The following is a 21,157-nucleotide window of genomic DNA, read 5'->3' on the forward strand; positions in this document are numbered from 1 at the left end:
TGCTCTCTGTGGGAGACTCTGTGGCTGGTCAGACTAGCACTTGGAGGTGAACAGCCAGCAATGATGGGAGTTGGGAGCGAGTACTCAGCAGTGATGGAGTTAGAGGTTAATAATTACCAGTGTCATAGGTCTGCAGCATTAGCGCGAGCGGGCGTCTCAATGTATTTCCGTCATTGAGATTTATTACTGATGATTATATCACTTTTTAACTGGTTGTCACGTTATTAAGGTAAAATTTCGTAAATACATTGTTTGCTCTGCAACTAAGTCTTTCCTCTGCTAACTACATGCTATTAGTAGTCAGAGCAGAATCTTTTATTTAGCTAGCTGTATTGGCGTTTGCTGTATGGCAGCAGTTCGTGTAATGAAGATTTTTGAGAGCTAAGTGACTTGCGTAATGTATAGGTTATTGGTAAGATTTCTACTAATTCAGGGCAGTTCTTTTGTATTAATTATTTGAAGTCAGGTTATCTATTTTTAAAGCAGTCAGAGCGCGTTATCCTTGAATATTGTGAGTAATTAATAAACAAGAAAATTTTGAATTCTGTTTGTCAGGGCAAATTCTGTAGGTCAATGTTGAAATGATAAAGACAAGCATAGACACATTTGCATTCAATTTCATTCAGAAGTTTCAGAATCAAATAATGTAGAAGTTTCACCCTCTCCCAGTTATTGCATATTCAGTAAAAAAATTATATTAAGAAGTTTCATTGTCTTATAGGAGGATAAATGTATTACTTTTCAAGTAAAAAACAGTTTACTTAGTTTTTCCCTTCTGGTCCATTATTAATGGACTGGTACAGATGCCAGGTACAACGATGCATTTGTACATGAGTGTTGGAATGGGTTCAAAGTACGTAGTACCAGAAACGTCCGACAGATGTGACCAATCAGGAGGGTGAAAAGAAACAGCTTAACGATGGCGCTGCTTATTACGTCAGATGAACTGCGGCAGCTGCAGCTCCGTAGGCAATCACTCCTTAAACCTGTGTAACTTCAGTCTTCTGGTTGCTACAAACCGCCCAGTGCGAACAACGAATGAGTAACTTTGCGATAACGCTCTTAATAGAAGAAAGAGGCCTGCGGCCACGCTGTACATTGTGGTTTATGCATGGGCGCCAGTATTCAGATGCAAATTTAGTGGCCTGTAATTTCGAGTCCAATGTCGTCTCTCACACAATCGCAGATGGAGTCAGCGGGGCGGAAAGGGTGCGGGCGAGAAATATGGATGGAGTTTACTGCGCTCAGTACAGCAGAACCGTCAACCACGAAAAAAAAAGAAAAATCAAGATGCAGATTAAGTGGAACGTGCAGACTGCACTGCACTGCACGCGGCCGGCTCCAAGTCCAGGCGAAGCCACAACGCACATCAGAGGAGCACAGACGCTTTTCCGACTGCCGCTGAATACAGCGTAGCGGGGCCCAGCCTGCCCGAGAGCGTGTGAGACAGATGTCTTGCTGCGGTAAGAGCGCTGTGCGTTGCGGCAAACACCAGCGGCTGGGAAAGCGGACTCTAGCCTGAGCCATCCCGTAACGCATCCTCACTTAGTGCCCTCTGGGCCATTTCTCTGGCGCGTTGCGTATCCGGCGCTATCGATAGCGACTTGTATTTCTGTTTCCGTCTGGTTCGGCCTGCGCACGCGGTGAGGCGGCCGCTGCCCTCTGGAGCGTTTTTCGCGGGGGGCCGCGCGCGCTCGGCTCGGCTGTTGGATTCTCACCGAGCTGGTGCTATTTTGCCTTCAGCCCCGGCACGGAGGTGTGGTCTCGTTGTTGGCGGGCCTCGTTGATTTGGCCGTTGGGCGGTGTGGAGTGTTGGTGACGTGCTGTAGTGGACAACTGATGGATCCCCGCACGCGATCGCTCGAGGTTCTCCGCCTCTGAAAAGGGTGCCACGATATCGCTTGGGTTTCCGCACCCGGGAGTTGTAAGGACTACAGGGCAGGCTTTCTGTGTGTTTGTTCTGTCCGGTCTGCGTAGCGGAGTTCGTTTTACCTTACTTCAGCTGTTGTTTATCTTTTCTGCATGATTCCGTTTTGGCCGGAGTCTAGGTGTCGAGTTTTCTGCTGGTGTGTACACGGTCGTCGCCCCCGTTTTCCCGCCCGGGGGGAAGCCGTATCTGTTGGTGGGAATTATTTGGCAGTGCGTGTTTTGCATGGACCCGGTGTGCTCATGCGCCCTGATTCTGAGTTGAAATTACTGTGGTCAGGCTGGCTCGGTTGCTGGAGTGTGTTATTTGTTTTCTGGCTTGCTGGGGACTGCGCACGCGCCTGTTCCGTTTTGCTATGTGGCAGCAGTCTGATATTTTTCTGTGTGCTTGTTAAGTTGCTAGCAATTGCTTTTAGCCTTGTGCTTGCTTATTGTTATTTAAATTGCTGGGCATTGTCATTTTCCTGTTCTTTTACCTTTATTTATTTGTAGTGTCAATTAAGCTAAAGACGATGTCCATGGTGCTAGCAATTGATTTTAGCCTCGTGTGTACTTAATCCTATTTAAATTCTTGGGCATTGCCATTTGTTCGTTCTTTTACTCTTATTTATTTGTTGTGCCAAAAATGGTACAAATGGCTCTGAGCACTATGCGACTTAACATCTGAGGTCATCAGTCCCATAGAACTTAGAACTACTTAAACCTAACTAACCTAAGGACATCATACACATCCATACCCCAGGCAGGATTCGAACCTGCGACCGTAGCGGTCACGCGGTTCCAGACTGAAGCGCCTAGAACCGCTCGGCCACACCGGCCGGCTTTGTTGTGCCAGTTAGCAATAAGATGATGATAGACCTTGGTATCAGTCAAACTTATTTTGGCTACTAGCTCTCAGGTGCAATATTGCCGGGCCTATCCCGGATTTTGTCATTAATTGAGATTCTTTTATACTGTATTTTTAGTAGTAGGTTTGGCAAGTGCACTTGCGTATGGTATTTATTATGTACCCCCCCCCCCCCCCTCTTCCTCCTTCGTGTAAAGTGATTTTGGTAAGATTGCTAGGTGGCCTGTGTTCTTATATTGCCTATGTAAGTTTGCCCGCTGCCGCAGTCGTAACATGTTTTGACCGGCAAGCGGCCCATGTTGGCTAGAGTTTGAATGTGGTCTGCGCTGTTGAAATCAGCAAACTTTCTGTAAGGAAGCAAATGTTGGGCTTTGCCGTAGATATATTTATTATTTGAGCTGGTCATGTATGTGTTGTTGTGTTAAGGGTTTTAGGGCATTTTTAATCGAGATACCTTTTGGAAATTTTATCACTCTTTTAAAGAAGTTATAGGAAGGAGTAATTTCGACTGAAAATTTAATTGTAAATTATACATTTGTGCTTCACATTATAAAATTTAACTGTATTAGGTGAAAGTATGTAGTTTAATGCACAATGATTATTTGTTAATGTATCAAATTGTAAACAGTTTTGTTTGGCAGTCATTCAAACGGCACAAATAAGTTTCTCTGTTCACCTGTGGCATATAACATTTTTATTACCTCATACTGTAAGCAGCTTGATTTGTTTGTGTCACTGTAATTTTTAAACGACAGTGTAATTTATTATAATTAATTAATTGTTTTGGGGAAATAAACCTTGAATTGTATGTCCCCTTTTCATTAACTGAATCCCATCCAAATCGTCCGCTGACCCGCAGAGGCTCAGCATTCGTTTGCTGTGTACGGGAATGGAGACGCTGGGGAACCCGAGCTGGCGCCTGGTGAGCGCCGCCAGTCCCCTGTCAACGTAATCCTGTTGGCATGCTTCAGCGATCATTGTGCGGCGCACGCGGTGGAAAATTGTGTGTCACTGGGGCCGGGGACCTCGGTTTGACAGCCTGGATCGTGAGGATGGTAAAAACCTTTGTAAAAGAAACCCTCAGTCTTAATGTGTGATGGGCTGGGCTGTTGAGGGGGAACAGTCTTTAGCGATCAAACACTAGGAAACATGCCGCACCTCAGCTGAATTTTTTTTTTTTGTCTTGGAGTCGTCAATCCTCTGACTGGTTTGATGCTGCCCGCCACGGATTCCTCTCCTATCCCAACTAGCACTTGCAAACTTACGTCCTCAGTTATGTACTGGATGTGTTCCACTCTCTGCCTTCCACTACAGTTTTTACCCTACACAGCTCTCTCTAGGAACATGGACGCTATTCCCTCATGCCTTAACAGACGCCGTATCATCCTGTCCCTCCTTTTTGTCACTGTTTTCCACATATTCCTTTCGTTTCTGGATCTGCCCAGAACCACCAAATACGTTATCTTATCAGTCCACCTAATTTTCAATATTCGACTGTAGAAACACATCTCAAATGCTTCGATTCTCTTCTGTTCCGTTTTTCCCACAGTCGCCGGCCGGTGTGGCCGTGCGGTTAAAGGCGCTTCAGTCTGGAACCGCGTGACCGCTACGGTCGCAGGTTCGAATCCTGCCTCGGGCATGGATGTGTGTGATGTCCTTAGGTTAGTTAGGTTTAAGTAGTTCTAAGTTCTAGGGGACTGATGACCATAGCAGTTAAGTCCTATAGCGCTCAGAGCCATTTGAACCATTTTTCCCACAGTCCATGTTTCACTACCATACAATGCTGCTATGCTACAAACGTACATTCTCAGAAATCTCTTCCCCAAATTAAGACCTACGTTGAATACTAGTAGACTTCTCGTGGCCAGGAATGCCCTTTTTCCCAGTGCTAGTCTGCTTTTGATGTCGCTCTTGCTCCGTCCGTCATCGGTTATTTTGCTTCCTAGGTAGCAGAATTCCTTAACTTCATCTACTTCGCGAGAATCAATCCTGATGTTAAGTTTCTCTCCGTCCTCATTCCTGCTACTTCTTATTACTTCCGTCTCTCTTCGACTTACTCTCAATCCATATTCGGTGCTCATTTCACTACTCATCCCATTCAGCATATGATACAATTCTTCTTCACTTTCACTCAGGACAGTAATGTCATCAGCAGATCGTATCATTGAGATACTTTCAGCTTCAATTTTTATTCCACTCGTAAACATTCCTTTCATTTCCATCATTGCTCCTTCTATGTATAGATTGTACAGTAGGGATGAAAGGCTACAACTCTGTCTTACACCTCCACTCTCATAATTCTCTCCTGGCTCTTCTACATAGTGTTTATTTCCCATCTTTCCTTACAGTTCACCCTTACTTTTCTCAGAATTTCCAATACATTGCACCATTTGATGTTGTCGAACGCTTGTTACAGGTCGATAAATCCTATGAGCGTGTCTTGATTTTTCTTTGCCATCAGAACTGCCTGTCCGATGCCTTTCCCTTTCCTAAACCCAAACTGATCATCATCTAACACAGCCTCAGTTTTCCTTTCCATTTTCTGTTTATTATTCTTGTCAGCACCTTCGATGTATGAGGTGTTAAGATGATTGTGTGATAATTCTCGCAGGTGTCGGCTGATTCAATCTTCGCAGTTATGTGAATGATGTCTTCTCGAAAGTCTGATGGTATGTCGCCATACTCATACATTCTATACACCAACGTGAATAGTCGATTTGCTGTCACTTTCTCCAACAGTTTTGGAACTATGATGGATTGTTATCTATCCCTTGTGCCTTATTTCACTTTAAGTCTTCCAAAGCTATTTTAAATTCTGATTCTGATACTAGTTTCCTTACCTCTTCTAAATCAGCTCCTGTTTCTTCTTCTGCCACACCAGACAAATCTTTCCACTCATAGAGGCCTTCAATATACTCTTTCGACCTATCCGCTCTCTCCCCTGCATTTAACAGCGTGAATCCCACTGCACTCTTAATGTCACCACCCTCGCTTTTAATATCACCAAAGGTTGTGTGGACTTTTCTGTAGCATGAGTCAGTTCTTCCGACAGTCATTTCTTTCTCAATTTCTTCACATTTTTCTGTAGCCATTTCGTCTTAGCTTTCCTGAACTTCCTCTTTATTTAATTCCTTAGTGGCTTGTATTCCCGCATTTCTGAATTTCCTTGAACGTTTTTTTACTTTCTTCATTCATCGCTCAATTGAAGTATTTCTTCTGTTACCCGTAGTTTCTTTGCAGTTAGCTTCTTTGTACAGATGTTTCTCTTTCCATCTACTGTGATTGCCTTTTTTATAGATGTCCGTTCCTCTTCAGACGTACAGCCTACTGAGCTATTCCTTATTGCAATATCTATAGCCTTGGACCACATGAAGCGTATCTCTTCGTTCCTTAGGAACTTCCATATCCCACTTCTTTGCATACTGATTTTTCCTGTTTAATCTTTTAAACTTCATCCTACTCTTCATCACTACTATATTGTGACCTGAGTCTTAAACCTGCTGCTGGGTACGTCCTTCAAACCAAGATCTGATTTCGGAATTACTGTCTGACAATGATGTAATCTGACTGAAATCTTCCCGCATCTCCAGGCCTTGAACAAGTATACCTCCTCCTCCTGTGATTCTTGAACAGAGTATTCGCTGTTACTAGCTGAAATCTATTGCTGAACTCAATTAGTCATTCTGCTCTCTCATTCCTAGTACTAAGCCCATATTCTCCCGTGACGCTTCTTTTCCTCCTCCTGCAATCTCATTCCAGTTCACCATGACTATTAGATTTTCACCTGCCTTTACGTACTGAATTACCCATTCAGTATCCTCATACACTTTCTCTACCAGTTCATCTTTTGCTTACGACTTCGGCATGCATACCTGAACTATTGTTGTCAGTGTTGGTTTGCTGTCGATCCTGATGAGAACAACTCTATCACTGAACTATTCACAGTCACACACTCTCTCTCCTACCTTCCTATGCATAATGAATCCTACTCTCATGATACCATTTCCTGCTGCTGTTGATATTACCCTACATTATATTACCCTACATTCATCTGACCAGAAATTCTTGTCTCTTTCCATTTCACTTGACTGACCCCCCACTATATCTAGATTGAGGCTTTACATTTCCCTTTTCAGATTTTCTACCTTCCCCAAAACGTTCAAGACTCTGACATTCCACGCTGAGACTCGTAGAACGTTACCCTTTCATTGGTTACTCAGTATTTTTCTCATTGTCACTTCCTCCTTTGCAGTCTTCTCCCAGAGATCCGAACAGGGGACTATTCTGGACTCTTTTTGCCAATGAAGAGATCACCATGGCATGTGCACTGGATACGCGTTGTGTGTGTTTAATGCAGTGGTTTCCATTGCTGTTAGCATCCTCATTCCGTTGATCATTGCTAATTGTTCCGCCTTTAGGGGAGTGCCCTGAACCTCTGCCCTCTTTGACAAGGCCATGGGAAGGATGAGTGTGACTTCTTACGCCGATAGTCTTCGGCAGTTACTACTGATAGCTTTTATTCAAAATTTAAACTGTGGCGGGATTCAAACCCAGGATCGAGGACGTTTTGATTAGTAATCACTGATGCTACGCCTAGACCACGGGCACCCCAGTTCTTTATGTCTTACTCAGACAAGTGCAGATCTGTTTCAGGGGATGGTTTGTTTCTCCAGCTGCTCGTAGGATCACTATGTCGTCCACGACTTCTTTCGTACTTGCTCCAGACGGTTCAAGTAGTCCGTTAGTTAGTACTAACATCTATCCTAGAAAGCGAGTACGGGACGATAGTGCTCATGAGCAATCTTCCTCTGACATTCAGACACTGTATTGTAAAAGAGTGCGCCCAGTGTTTCATAACGTGTTTCTTGTGATAAGGAGAGAAATACTAAGTTTGAGAACAAAAAGGTCCTGCTGGTTTGGCTGGAACCCTCAAATCTGTTAAACGGTTACATAATGCTACATTGCTGATAGAAGCAGCGACATAAGAGCATGTTACCAACCTTGTGAAGTCCGGATTTTTGGATTATCCTACAGTAGTTGAACAGCACCGTATCTTCACCAGAGTCAGGGAGTGGTCACATGCAGTGACATCATGCATGTGATCATTTCAGAGCTAAAAGAGGCATGGGCTGACAAAGGGCTCTTTGATATGAAACATGTAATCCCTTGCGTGGATGGAAAACTGGAAAAATCAGACTCATTTACAATGACGTTTGACTCGCCAGCTTTGCCATATTAAACTAAATTTGTATTTTTAAGACTGAAATTCAGTCCTATGAGGTGTTTCAAGTGACAGAAACCCAGGCACACCACTCTCACTACATGTGGGAAGTATGGTATAGCCGCCCATCCTCAGTATAAGTACCTACCTTGATCTTTATGTCAACTACTCAAGTCTACATCCAGCTTGGAGCACAGACTGTGTGGTGTACAAGGAAGAAAAGAAATTTCAGGAGTTAGACTAATCGCATATCTTACACTGAAGCGAAGAAGATGTACAAATCCCTTAAACCCCTACTTTTTTCACTTCATTTGCTGCAGTACTCATGAAGAAACCCGCGATTTTGAGTGTTTCCACCCAGACGTCAGCGATGAAAACTGGCTCTGAGCACTATGGGACTTAACTTCTGAGGTCATACGTCCCCTAGATCTTAGAACTACTTAAACCTGACTAACCTCTGGACATCACACACATTCATACCCGAGGCAGGATTCGAACCTGCGACCGTAGCGGTCGCGCGGTTCCAGACTGTAGCGCCTGGAACCTCTCGGCCACTGTGGCCGGCGTCACCGATGGACCCGATAGCAAGGAATGGTCTTGCAAGTGTGACTGTGGCAGCGATGCTTCAGGTGGGACTCTTACTGTCTCCACACAAACTCCGAACGGTGACCACTGCTTGCGCTCCTCCTGTTGACGCCACATTGGCAGGGCAAGCGCTCTCACTGGGTTGGCGCAGCCTACCTCGTTCTTGTCGAATCTGAAGGGGAAGACTAAGGTTAAGCCCATTGTTAAGAAGGCAGAATCGAAGCAGATGGATCTTCAAATCCAGGAACACTCACAGGATGCTGACTCGGCCATGGACATAGAACTGAACCCTTGAATCCACTCAGTTCTCCACCTTCTAAGCGGGTTCTCCTAGACGGAGAGAAACAAGAGGAAAACAGAAACTTCCCAGATAAATGACTCCTGTGTTTCAGAGGAATATGAACAGATAAAGAACATACGTGGAGGAGCTGAAACTGTTGGCACGGAAGAGATCCCTCTGTCTGCGTCTACAGGACATACATTTTAAATGTAGTGATACCGCTGTGCTCAGGGAATACAGCTCTTATCTGAAAGATGACCTGAGTAGAGACATAATGATTTGGGTGAAATTGGGATGGGCGATAGCCGATAGTGCTGTAGGTGTATGGAAAGTTTAAATCTATCGTCGGCTTTGATGACTATTTGTAGTACATACGGCTCTGACGTCATATGATTGAAGCTCAAAATAGCTTTCAATTTCATTACCCGGCAACTACGCTGTTTATAATTTCATTTAGCATTTAGGTGATTGGGAAGGGGGCAGTCTGGACCCACTGGACCCCACCTCCCACACCCCCCACCCATTCTGGCTACGTTCTTCCATCGTTGCACAGCTGACGGACCACGGCCAACTGGTGTGGCATCTCTCCAAAAGGATTTTCCCGACAGTCGGAAGGTTGTAAGAAGCCACAGTGCTCGTCTGTGGCATGGTTGCCTGCTTGCTTCACACGTTTGCGCCACATTGAGCCTTCTGGATCTGATCATTCACTATTAAAGGGTAGAAACACATGGCGCTCGGCTAGGTACGTATGCCAAAACGCTGACTTTTGACAGACGGCATTGAAACCGTTATCAATACATCTACTATCCCCTAGGTCGGATATGCTGTCATCGGATCAAAATAGAAATTATCTTTCCAGGTGCGCTAGTATTTTTTCTGGCAGTGTACACTTCACTTTCGTACATATTCTAAATAAAACTTCTGATATTTCAGTCCCGATCTCATACTACTTTAAATGTACCTTGATGCACCTGCTTTTGCCTTAGAAGGGTGACATCACATCCATGGTGGTTCCACATCTTATATAATGATACTTGGTGTAAGAGGCCTCTTATATGACCATTTAAAAAAAGGGGAATGTTGACTGAGTGTCTCAGAAGGCCGAAGGTTTCATGAAACGCATACTACCAGGGAGTCGTGTTGGCGTTGTTCCGGTGCGGTGTGACCTTTGTGCCTTCGACGTCAGTGCCAGCTTACGTTGCTGCACGTACGCGTTAATGAGATGGCACGCCTCACCACACGCAGTGTGCGACGCAAGGCCACGTCACGAACGGCATACTGCGTGGACTTAATCTCTCTCTCTGTCTCTCTCTCTCTCTCTCTATACTCCTCACTGTCACCTATTCGTAACGAAAAACCGTCGGGCAAGAACCCCGTCTGGCCATCCATATCGAGGCATTGTGCTCTCCTTATATCACTTCATGTAAATTCGGCGATGTTGTACCTAAGGACCTCGACATCGACGAGACGTTGGTCTCTAACCCATCATTTCCTACAACCACGTACAAACTGAAACCGAAACAGCTCCTGCTTTGAAAATCGCAGCATGCAAACTATGCAACAAAATACTTTTTTCATAAAGAAGCAAAATCATTGTAACAAAACTACCGACCTTAATAAATCCTGCTAAAGAGAAGATTTGTATGAAGATCAAGCAAACTAATAATGCAGTCATCCTGAAAATTACTATACAGTATGACAAGGAAAAGATGACGAACAACAAAAAGATGGAAGAGACTCTTATGAGCGATCAATGTAAGAAAAAGAGACCTTTAAAGGTATTTTATGACATCCCAGATGCAAAGACACTAAAAGATACAATATGCAGAACCTTCAACATTAACTGACCAAGGAAACCTCCGAGAGTGGCTTTATTGTACGATTGAGGATAGGACCAGTGGGAAGAGAAGTCGTTCTTGAAATTACTGTACACCTAGGTTAGAACAGCTGTCATGGAAAGGCAAACCTACGTTTATAGTATTTTAGAGAACGCTTTTGACAATGTTGACTGGAATACTACCTTTCAAATTCTGAAGGTGGCAGGAGTAAAATACAGGCTATTTACAATTTGTACAGAAACCAGATGCCAATAATAAGAGCCTGGGGCATCAAAGGGAAGCAGTAGTTGGGAAGGGAGTGAGGCAGGGTTGTAGCCTGTCCCCCAACATTATTAAATCTGTATACTGAGCAAGCAGTAAAGCAAACAAAAGAATATTTTGGAGAAGGAATTAAAATCCATGGAGAAGAAATAAAAATTTTGAGGTTTGCAATGACATTGTAATTCTGTCAGAGACTCAAAGGACTTTGAAGAGCAGTTGAACGGAACGGACAGTGTCTTGAAGGAACATCAACAAGAGTAAAACGAATATAATGGAATGTAGTCGAACTAAACCAAGTGATGCTAAGGGAATTAGATTACGAAATGAGACACATAAAGTAGTAGGTGAGTTTTACTATTTGGGAAGGAAAATGAATGATGATGGTCGAAGTAGAGAGGATATAAAATGCGGACTGGCTATAGCAAGAAAAGCGTTCCTGAAGAAGAGAAATTTGTTAGCATCGGGTATAGCTTTAAGTGTCAGGATGTCCTTTCTGAAACTATTTGTGAGTATTGTAGCCATGTATGGAAGTGAAACATGGACGATAAATCGTTTAGACAAGAAGAGAATAGAAACTTTCGAAATGTGGCGCTACAGAAGAATGCTGAAGATGAGATGGATAGATCATGTAACTAATGAAATGAGGAGGTACTGAATAGAACTGGGGAGAAGAGGGATTTGTGGTACGTCTTGAGTACAAGAAGGGATCTGTTGATAGGACACATTCTAACGCATCAAGGGATCACCAATTTAGCTCTGGAGGGAAGTGTGGAGGGTAAAAATCGTAGAGGCAGAACAAGAGATGAATACGCTAAGCAGATTAAGAAAGATATAGGCTGCAGTTGTTACTCGGAGATGAAGAAACTTGCAGACGATAGAGTAGCATAGAGAGCTGCATCAAACCAGTCTCTGGACTGAAGACCACCACAACAATGAAACCCTCCTAGGAGGTAGATTTTAAGAACAGATGTTATAACACTAGAAAACAACGAAGACTCTAATGATATCATTAAGTAAATTCCATGCAAAAAATATAGATCATCGTCGAGTAGGAGATGGTATGTTCAAAGAGCGAGAAAGTATGTACCTTAGAAAAGAACACGTGACATAGACGGAAGTAGAGCTGGAAGCACCAAGAGATAAGCAGGAAACAACTTTCTGGCGAAAATTCAGGACAGTATGCTACAAAAGAGAACCTAGAGCAAAGTTGGTGACAGAAACAGGAGTTTATACGTGGAATGCGACAGCACATAACCTCATTACAATACTGTGGTGGCTACAGAAATAACATAAAATTCGTCAGTGCAGGAAATGAATCTGCAACAAAAACAGTACGAGATTCCGTGCAGTTCGTACAGGAAACTAAAAACCTGCTGCAGAGAAGCAGGCTGTACAACACATACTGGAACAGGTGTGCAACGATGCTTACTACAGCTTTCCGGCATCTGGTAAGGAATATGCACTCGACTGGAGACTAAATCACTTATCCGGTACCTGTTTTCATAGAAAGAATCCATCTCAAAGTGAACAGTCTGTCGACAAGTGGAAAAACTGGAAATTCACTCAAACATATTTCTGCCAGAGGAAGTGAATTATTTTCCTCACATATGCTGTACGGGCACTTTGTGTTGGAACATGGTTTCATGGTATTAAAGACGAGAATGACCAAATTGTCTGATATATACCCATCGTCCCTTATGGGGACAAAAATAGGACAGCTAAATGCCATGAGAAATGCTAGCGTATTCCATGAGGCCAAAAACGTGGCAGAGGAAGTGAAGTTAGATACATTGTGCCAATGAGAACCTTATACTAAGGCAGGGAGGTCACTGGTATCCTTTCATCCCTCCCCTGTTAACTGATTGTGTTCCGCCAACTTTAATACTTTTTGACGTGACTACAGCCTCGCATCCTGACTCGACAGACTCCACATATATTACGCTGCAGTCATACATCGTTCTCCGACGGTTGATTATTTTCCATTTATTTATTTTTTAAACTGCGCTGGAGGAGAGTACGCAGCCTGTTATCTCAAGAATAAAGCTACAAATTGTCTTGTCGGAGACGATCAGATCCAGGTGCGCGTTACAGCTCATTGTGGCCAGTTTAGGGCTCTCTTCTGTGTACGGAAAGTGCCTTCCCAGTAGACAGCGGCTTACGGAAGTCGACGAGTCCAGGCCAGCCGTGTGTTTTTGTCGGCACAGACCATGTTCGCCTCCATAGCCTGTGTTAATCCACCGCGAATCCCTAGAGATTCATTGAACGTGAAGAAACACGTTCCTATACGCAGCTGAGGCGCTGCCGCAGCAACGCCGTGCACAATGACAGAATTGGGTGTCATTCGTCATCCACTCAAATACGTCGATTCACCTTTGTGGCGTGAGGCGAAGGGTACGTCCAACGAGTGGGATACTACTATCAGTTAGCATCAACGTCTTACGTGTTAATCCATGGTCTGTAACTTATAAATCAAAAATTTCGGAAGATTCCCCTGCATATACGTAAACTTAGGGAAATTCTCGCTGCTCATTGTGGTAAAAGGTTGGAATCCTCCCTCCAACCGCACTTCCATATAATGTGCTGGGAAGAGGAGCGGACTTTTCGGGGTGCATTCGCTGTGACGGAAGCGTGTTGCCCAGCCACGGACAGAGAGGTGCCTGATTCAGCTTTGACCCACCGCGCTTGCTCAATTTTCTAGTAAATTTCGCATTTTGCGTTGTAATCGCAGCTCGATTCCACCAGCATTTCTTGAGTGGATGGTTTGGGATTTATCCTAATTACAATACCTTAACAACCACCTATTTCAACAACCAAATGAACAGTCAGAACCGAGAACTCATTTGGGTGTCTAGGGCACACTAATTCAGATATGCAAGGCTGAAGGATATACATGGCAGGGCAAATAGACGTGGCCGGACGAGTGGGTACGATTGGACGTGAATGACGCGCACGTCACGTGTATGCTCGACACGTGATCCGTACGGTTCAGAGTGTATTGAGGACTGTGTCGGTGTGAGTGGAACAGTGCAAAGGGGCGATGGTACTCGCAGTGGAGCAGCGGGTGTACTCGTACATTCTGGAACGTTATGTGGCAACAAAGTCGTGGCACGGTGCGGTCAGTTGTCTGCTGACGAGTTTAATGGTGTCAAAATGAGAGCAAAGAGTTCAACGCAACGCTTAAACCGAAAATGGCGTCAGGCAGGATCTGTTTTGAACAAGTCAATAAACATTCTGAAACATATTTGCACACCAGAAAATCTGGCTGCAGTTCATCAGAAAATGCTTCAGAGTCCTACATAATCAGACAACTGTCGCAAGAGACCAGCATATCAAGTCGTTCAGGCGAATCTGGATTTGGACGTGCATGCCTAGTGAGTGTGCTGTTCACTGCATAATCCAGCCAGCGGATGCTCCTCAACGCCTCCAGTTTTGTGAGTGGCTGTTCACTGAGATAATAATGAATGGCCCGGACACGGATCTGTTCTCTATGTCCGATGAAGCCTGAGTGTCACCTCACAGAATCATAACTTCTGAGCAGCATAGAATCCGCATAACATCCACGAAACACCACTACATGGTCAGAAGGTTGGGGTCTGGTGTGCAGCATCTGCACGTCGCATTATTGGTCTCATTTTCTTTCATCAGACGCTGACTTCGGCGATCTACAGTGCCAACATTTTGAAATCATTTGTGTCAGCGTTAACGGAGGAAGAAAACACCTACAGCTACTTCCAACAGGATGGAGGAACTGTCCATACAACCGGTCGAACCTTGGAGCACATTTACCCAATCTTCACGCCCGACAGAGTTGTCAGCAGAGATCAGTGTGTTCGCGGCCCCAGCTGGCCACCCGGGCCACCCGATCTGTCAGCATGCGATTACTTTGTACGATTACTTGAGGATCCCAGAAGTCTAAGGTGTATCGCTACAACCCACATAGTCTTCAACAACTGCGACAGAACATTTCGGATGACATTGCAGCAGTGCCAGCAGCGCAACTTCGATCCGCCTTCAGCACCTTGTTGACCAGGGCGCAGAAGCGCAGAAGATGAATGGTGGTCACTTTCAACATATTCTTTATTAAGGCTAATACTGTATTTCCTTTCATGGCCGGTGTTTCTTTTTACCCTGGAACTCTGCTCGCCAGGCCACTTTTACCACTTTTATTCGCCCCACCCTTTACTTGTTTCACAGCTTTCTAAAACTATTATCATCCACGAAGTCCGACACAAAAGGATTTCAAGCCGCTAATAGCGAGACATTTCGTAAACTTTGTGGAGTCCAACGCCTACAATTGCGGCCTTAACAGAAATGGTAAATATCGGCAACAGCTCACTTCAGTTCACAACTGCCACGAAGGCCACGAATGTCAATAGGCAGCCTCAAAAAACGGTTCAAATGGCTCTGAGCACTATGGGACTTAACAGCTATGATCCTCGGTCCCCTAAGAACTACTTAAACTTAACTAACCAAAGGACAGCACGCAACACGCAGTCACCACGAGGCAGAGAAACTCCCTGACCCCGCCGGGAATCGAACCCGGGAACCCGGGCGCGGAAAGCGAGAACGCTACCGCACGACCACGAGCTGCGGGCAATATACGCAGCCTCGCTCAGTCTGCTAGCCTGAGCTGCGCAGCAATTAAATCCACATTGATATGTAGCGAGCAATACCTGCAGTAACATCAACCACATCAACAGCTGCCTGACTAATCTGTGCAGCACTAAAATCCACGAATATCCAATCAGCGCCCACAGCTACTCATAGCAAATCAACAGCTGCACAGCTGTTCTGAGCAGCACCTAAAATGTCTGGTAAATTTAAACAACAGATTGCTACAAAGCTAAACAGAATGGTTGCGCACCTGGTCTGTGCAGCATTTCAGACCATATGTAAATTCAATCACAACTGGAACAAACCTAACGAATTCAATAACTGTCCAGCTGATCCGTGCAACACTTGTAACTGCGTTAAAATTTGAACACAAGTCGAAAGACACTCAGGACAACCGTAAAAGAATTTCCTTCAAGAAACGGAAAAGTCAGCACTAAAACCTCGAGGTGGTCTATAGCACAGCCCACCGAAACGCACCCGCCAATCACTTTCCGCCTCTGTGCCGCCACAGGGGCCCCACACGTTCTCTGCCCCACGCAAATGGGCATTCCCTGCTTGCATTTTCTATGACAGATCGAACCACAAGTCTTTCAAACTAAACCTCTAGCTGACGCGAGCCGAAGTGCTAGAGATACGCTCGCGGCAAGTGCCATACGGCACAGCTTTCACACTCTTCGCTTTCTGAGCAGCTCTCAGTTTGCGTGACCTGCTACACGAATTGTGTTGCCTCATTAACTCTATTATTTCACGGAACTTGAACGCGTTTACTTTGCAATCACTGCATACATTAGGAGAGCTTATCTCGTTTGTCTGTTTCCAGACAGGTTTGAGGTATCTTGCAAAGTGCTAGGGCTACATTCACTATGTAGTTGAGCTTCTAGTGAACCAATATTTTCTGTAAAATTTACGAGAATTAATGTTCATTTCACTGACAACTGATTTTCAGCGATTTTAATTGTCCTTCCTGTCAATAAATCAGTTTTATTAAACACAGACTTACTTTGCATTTCCTGGCTACGCGACTCTTAAATAATGAACACAATGAGTCATTAACACATATAATTTGCTGTGTGACCGCGACGGCGTTTAGGTTTGCAAAGTAGGTGTCTACACTACGGGACAGTCAGATTTATTGGGAGAGATTAACATAGATTTGTTTGATCGATGTCTAACGAGAACTTCAATCGCTCGTATAGTATGTCACTGTTGAGTTCTTGCCAACGAGCGCCATACTCGCTAGCTGGGCATCGGAATGCTGAGTTCGTAAGTGTTGTACGTAGACACCGGACACCACTACCGAGCCCAAACATGACTCGGAGCTTAAACATTTCACACTGCTTACTCACAAGGGGAGCCCACGACTTTCGGATCACTGATTTATTTCAAACTTTGCACACTTTTGATAGAGCATTAGGACAACATATCGTGCAAGTAGCAAGGCGTGTACCACCTAGGCGATTTCAAGAAAATCACAAGAGAAGTATTACGCGTCAGTGATGTACTAGTGCGTTGACCGTGGATATAAGCTGGCGGTCGTGTGGTTGGCGTCTAAACTCCGCAATCAGTCGACCACTGGATCGAGTCCCCCTCATGTTTTTTTTTAATTGTATTTTTTCAACAGTAGTCACATCATTTCGTACGTATTACATTTGTTTCCTAATTTTTATAATACTATGCGGCTTTGCCGTTCACCTTCAGACTTGTTCATATTTGTTTCGTAACGAACGAGAAGTTGCTTCTCGTGAAGACGCTATTAAGATACAGTTAGTCCTACATCGCCAGTTTTCAGCACCGATATTTACGAAAATGTTGCGTTCCGAACGTTTTACATGCAGATTGGACGAAAGAGAATTTTTTTCAAAATATCAACGAGCTTTACTTTTCCGTGGAAGTTTTGAAGATGCATAAGGGAAAATTGCGCTCTTTCCATGTAGTAGATGCCGTTTTAATTTATATTTTCCGTGTCTGTATGCAAAATATCATCCTACAACTTGTAATGTCGAAAGAACATCCGACGATTAATCGAACATTACCCTCATATTCCGGCATTTTGTAACTCATTGTGTAACTAAATAAAGCTGTTAGACGTGGCCTTTCCAACCCTGTCCCTCGTCTGTGTCTCTGTATCGAAGCGCCCACGTACAAAACACTTCTCGGTACCTTACCCAATTTCCGGTATGAGGGATTTAGGAAGTTACGACAAGAGTGCATTTTCAGGAAAACTGTAAACATTTGGTCCTATATCATTATAATCATAACATTTGTCATGATAGCAGCCAAATGACATTGGAAATTCCATAAAAATTCATATATTGAAAAATATACAAATAAAAATAAATTAGTGGTACTGGATCCAGCGATCCTCAGTTACGTAGCTTTTAAATAAAAAAGTAAGAAAAATCCGTAATCGCTTAGAAAACAAAAGGGGAAAAAAATTTTTTTTGTATGAGGCAGACATGAACCCACTTACTTTTGTTTCACAGCTCGCGACGCTATCTATTCAGCTACGACTGTTTTGCCTGTAGCGATTTTTTAAAATAAAAAAGGGAGTACAGCAGTTAGCTTCAGGCCGGTGGAGACAGGATGGGCAGGGGTCGAAACCCTAGGCCTGCCCCCCCCCCTCCCCCCATCCCTGAACCACCACCTCGACTATTTGTTTTGAATGTGTGTGTGTGTAGAGCAAGAAAGCAGGTAGAAAAGAAAACATCATTATTCACACAACCTTGCTCTCCTAGGGATAAAGAAAATAACCAAACAACAAGAAACAAAATCGAAGCAACATGTCCATGGATCCTTCTAACCAGCCAGTAGGATTGGGAACATCTTCATGAAGCAAGGGTTCATACGGTTTTGTCACGTGATCCGATCGGTTCTGTAAAATTGACTTCCACGTATTGTTAACTTCTAATACCCAGCACACCCCAACTGTGGGCAGGGTCCAAGATAATTAGCAAAGTATTGGAGCTAGCGTGGGTAGCGTCGTAGTCACGTCAATCGTCCCAATAGGGAGGTCAAAAAATCGAGAAAATGTTTGTCAACTTAACAGTATAGACATTACATTATCAAACCCATGATCTACAGGGCGATTCTCTCAACCGTGTACAAACTCTTGGGACTGATGGATGACAGGATGCGGAACGAAAAAGGTCCAATGAACTTTTGTCTGGAAATGCGTGGTTTCCATGCTAGAGGCCATTTATTCAATCATTCGTTGTTACAGAGACTGCGGTCTAATATGCCCTATACCATGTAGCCACAGTTATAGTATGTGTTGAAAATGGTTTCCATTCTAACATTCTGCGTGGTGTCTGTTTGTTCTAAGTCTTGTCTCCCTACCACTTTCGCGCAACGACGCTCTGAGCGTGTTTTTTAGGGAGTTGACTAGTTTGAACCTGGGACCTGTTGCTGGTAAGGAGACGACAGACCACACATGATATGTAGAGTTCAGAAGAGTTCAGTGAGACTAGCGATGGTATAACCAAATACTTACTGATTTCAGTGTCAGCTCCACTGCACTCCCTGTAAAAGAATCTTAATACTAACTAAATTTAGTGGAAGGGGTTCAAGGCTTTCCTATTTTTAGTTAGCTGGTAAAATAAAGTCGAAAAAGCAGTTAATTTTACCATTGGAAATTTTATTCTACTCACAAAACATTGTTTATAAATTGCACTATTGATAAAAGGAAATATTTTAATACAGGATGATAAAAACCAACTGCGTTCAACAAAAATGTGAAAGAATATTCCCTGAGTGGGTTTTCAAGTTCTACAATGGATCAAAGGATGACCTATGCCCTATCACGTCTGTAATCTAGGTTTAAATTAAGTTTCACAAAAGAGAAAACTATCAAAATGGTCTACAGTGACCCTCAATTATCTTTAATTACTTATCTAACTTGTCATAAATTACAGTGGCTGATGTGGCTTCTCAATAATTATATAACAGAAAAATCATCGCATTTCAGATTTTAACTTATGTAGCAAATGTAAATACCATGAGCTTCAATTGACGATCGACACTAGTATTACGTAAAAAGGGGATGTAACAGATGAGACTTCTGCAGTTCTGAGTGAAGCCTTACTAAAAAATACGGCATCGCGTGCATTCATTACCTTGTCGGTGTTCGTCAGGGGGCAGCGGGCGTCGGGCGGCACAGCTCCACGCACCTCGCCGTCTCGGAAGCAACTCTCTCCTAACTTCTCCTTGCTACAAATAACTGAAGTTGGTATAAAAATACTATCAGGCTGTGTTTTCATCTGACCAATCAGGGTCTCAATGTTAACCTTAAGCTCCACCTACAAAAATTCTGTCTATCCAATGAGAAACGTTATACTTTTCGTGGTGGGGCAATGTTTTTAACGTTTGCAGCGTAACAGAGACGCGAAAAAGTCTCACGCTAAAACTTGCAGCTGGTGTGGCCCTCTTAGTGTTATCGTAAGATCTATACTGTTCTTCTGGAGGGCTCTATCTTTTAACATGGGCGCCCGCATCTCGTGGTCGTGCGGTAGCGTTCTCGCTTCCCACGCACGGGTTCCCGGGTTCGATTCCCGGCGGGGTCAGGGGACGCCAAAATGAAAGTTATGGTGGCAGAGTCGTACACAATGGAAGTTATTCTGGTAGGGTCGTACACAAAGAAAGATCACCCTTGGGATGACTATGTAAAAGTGCTGATTCGATTGAGAAGGGTCTGGAACCGCGCGACCGCTACGGTCGCAGGTTCGAATCCTGCCTCAGGCATGGATGTGTGTGATATCCTTAGGTTAGTTAGGTTTAAGTAGTTCTAAGTTCTAGGGGACTGATGACCATAGATGTTAAGTCCCATAGTGCTCAGAGCCATTTGAACCAGCCATTTTAACATGGGCGGTTACTTTTCGCGGTGGGGCAATGTTTTTAACGTTTGCAACGTAACAGAGACGCGAAAAAGTCTCACGCTAAAACTTGCAGCTGGTGTGGCCCTTTTAGTGTTATTATAAGATCTATACTGTTCTTCTGGAGGGCTCTATCTTTTAACATGGGCGCCCGCATCTCGTGGTCGTGCGGTAGCGTTCTCGCTTCCCACGCATGGGTTCCCGGGTTCGATTCCCGGCGGGGTCAGGGGACGCCAAAATGAAAGTTATGGTGGCAGAGTCGTACACAATGGTGTGCTGGAGGGTGGTACTGGTGGTTGGCTGGCGACGTGGGTGTCCGTCCCTTATCGTAGGGCCTTCCAGCTCAACACGATTCTGCTCTCGGCTTCTGTTCTCGTTTCTTCCCTCGGAACTGCGTCTGTTTCACGGTGGGAAGGTATGACATGCATTCAGTCGTCCTTGTGTTAGTCTGTGGTATTCCATTTGCTCACTTGTTGATCGTATTACTTTGGTTAATTTAATGTCAAGATATATTTGGGACTATGTGGCATACTGCCGGATTTGCTTATCATGTCAGGGTTTTCATGGAAGGTGCTGGATTTGCCTGAAACCTTACATATCACCACCCTTCGCTCTTAATTTTTGCACTGAAGTTAGGCAATTATTGAATTGTTGTCTAACTCAGTCAAAAAATTATTCCTTTATCTAAATTTTGTTGCCTACTGTTCAGCCACGTTA

This window comes from Schistocerca americana, chromosome 8 (assembly GCF_021461395.2).
Source record: "Schistocerca americana isolate TAMUIC-IGC-003095 chromosome 8, iqSchAmer2.1, whole genome shotgun sequence".
NCBI lineage: Eukaryota > Metazoa > Arthropoda > Insecta > Orthoptera > Acrididae > Schistocerca > Schistocerca americana.